This window comes from Montipora foliosa, chromosome 4 (genome assembly GCF_036669935.1).
Source record: "Montipora foliosa isolate CH-2021 chromosome 4, ASM3666993v2, whole genome shotgun sequence".
Classification (NCBI taxonomy): domain Eukaryota; kingdom Metazoa; phylum Cnidaria; class Anthozoa; order Scleractinia; family Acroporidae; genus Montipora; species Montipora foliosa.
The window spans coordinates 26847004-26849503 of NC_090872.1; the positions used below are offsets into that span (position 1 = coordinate 26847004).

At 38.0% G+C, this 2500-nt stretch overlaps 1 protein-coding gene across 3 annotated transcripts in view; it reads right to left on the reverse strand.

Moving 5' to 3' along the window:
* LOC138000470 (uncharacterized) overlaps positions 1 to 2500 on the reverse strand; it is a 70855-nt gene that overhangs the window by 1409 nt on the left and 66946 nt on the right. The window lies entirely within an intron of this gene.

The window sequence follows — 2500 nt, forward strand, 5'->3', positions numbered from 1 at the left end:
CGCCATCATATGTAGCCGTGAAGGTCTCCTTCAGGGTTGCGCGCGAATAATTATAAATAAATCATATTTAGTACGTTTCAAATATGGTCTCTTTTTGGGGTCAAAAAAGCCTGGGCCACGCCCATATTGGCCTCCTTTAGGGGTTTAATTCAAAATTTCTGACGAGCATCCACACCCCTTATCAGTGATATGAGTACCAATTTCATAAGCGTAACGAAGTTTCTACTTACACTCAGTTCTCAAGATTTAATCCTTTTAATCAAATCTTACGAAATATCTAGTGCCGTCTCCAGCGAAACGTGTATTAGTAAGTTCACCAGTCTTTTTTTCTTTACAGAGGTCATATCTCTGGATCGAAAACATTTAAGATTGATTATGAAGTTTGTTGATGAGATTGTAAGACTCTTTTCTTGGGAAGACAAAAGTGACGTTTGTATGACCGGAAAATTAAATAGATGATTTCAGAGCTCAGACCCCTTTTGATGCTGATCAACCAATAAAAAGAGGTCACAACGTCACAGTAAGGCCATTTTGAAGTTTCTCTCATATCCTTCGTAGCATTTAGAACTGAAAAAATACAATAGGTGAGTTGAAACTAAAGGGAAACAAATAGACAGGCAGTGGAAAACTCTGGCTCTGTTAACCCTGCGTTAGATGTTAGGATTTAATAGCGGAGCACCATTGTTAAGAAAATATGGTAACCCCTGGTAACCCATCGATGCGAGAAATCTTGGTTTTATAGCCATGACGTCATCGACCGTCCGTACGTACGTACGTCCACCCTTCCATGTATGCCAATGTGACCAGTATATGCTAGTTTACAGCATACATCTTTGATATTGGACATCCATGTCTTGATCAATTGACACATGTCAAATGTGACACCTGTATTACTATTGTCTGTTGCTGTTAGTGCTTAGTTGTCACTTAGACTTGACGGGACATTTCGGGCCGGTTATTCGAAGAGAGTAGTAGTAGTAGTAGTAGTAGTAGTAGTAGTAGTAGTAGTAGTAGTAGTAGTAGTAGTAGTAGTAGTAGTAGTAGTAGTAGTAGTAGTAGTAATAGTAGTAGTAGTAGTAGTAGTAGTAGTAGTAGTAGTAGTAGTAGTAGTAGTAGTAGTAGTAGTAGTAGTAGTAGTAGTAGTAGTAGTAGTAGTAGTAGTAGCCTCTCCCAGCAGCCGTCTTAAACAGTTTACTCGGAATCTTATCAAGACCAGACCATCAATTTCCTGTAAAAGGTTTAATACAATATGATACTCGTATGATACTTGCATGCAGAGAAAACGATTTATCAGTGGTTTCTAGATAAAACTCAAGATTTACATCTACAGCAGGAATATCTTCTCAGTGCTAGAGTTTGCGCAATACTTGTAAAGTCTTCGTTAATAGTTTCTGCTACATCAACCGATTACTAACAATTTTATTATCAGCTTTGATCTCCAAGATATTGGACGCCTTGCCGCTCTTACAGGAGGTTAGCCCATTAATTAGGTTCCATGTTTTGCTCAAAATACCTTTATTAGCTTCCAGGTTGGCAGAAACACAGAGTTTCTTTGCGAGCTTAGTTGCGTTATTTGCCTGGTTTCTAGCACGCTTATATTGATCCTATGCGGCTGAATCATTGGAAGAGACTGCCTCGTTTTTAAGGAAATCTCTTCTTCTGGTTTTACAGCGCAGTTCACCTGTAATCCATGGGCATTACATTTTACGGACTCTTTACGGTTTTAGCGGTGCGTGCTTATCAACGCAGCTAAGAAACATTTCTTTCCATTCACGCCACATGTCGTTTGGGTCAGAATGCACATCAACGTTTGCCCATGGCATTTCGTTGAGATCACTTAAGAACTTGCTTCTGTCGAAGTGCTTAAATTGACGTGTCTCAATCGTGCGAGGACCATTACGGTCGTAGTGGGCCTTATGTGTCAAGAAAACAAGATACCAAGGTGAATGACACCCGATTTTGTAACCCTCTTTGTGGAATTTGTTATGCATAAATCGATTATGGTATTCGAAACTGAGGTGACTCGTGTTGGTTCCCTGATTAACAGGCTAAGACCATATATATATATATATAGCTTGAATATCTGTAATGGTTGACCAAACGATAAACTCCCAACAGAAGGATCCAAAAGGATGCACGTTGTCTCCTCAGTTAATATTTAAAGTTGCATATAAACTGGAGAGGAAGACAAAACTTCTCGAAGGTCCAGGAAATTTAATAAAAACGTTTCGGCCCTTCGGCCTTCTTCAGTTAAAATATATATATATATATTTTCAAATAGAGTACAAGTTAAAAATCTAAGGATAAAATGGCCTAATTATTACAGCAGTGGAGACTATATAGTCTCTGAAAGACTAACAATGGCTATTGTAATGGAATACAATTAAGTAGTAAATTGTATGGTACAATACAAGCCACCACTAAAGCTTAATCACTAAAACAAAAGTAATGATGTAATAATAAAATCTAGAGTTATGCAAGTGATTCAATCTATTTATGT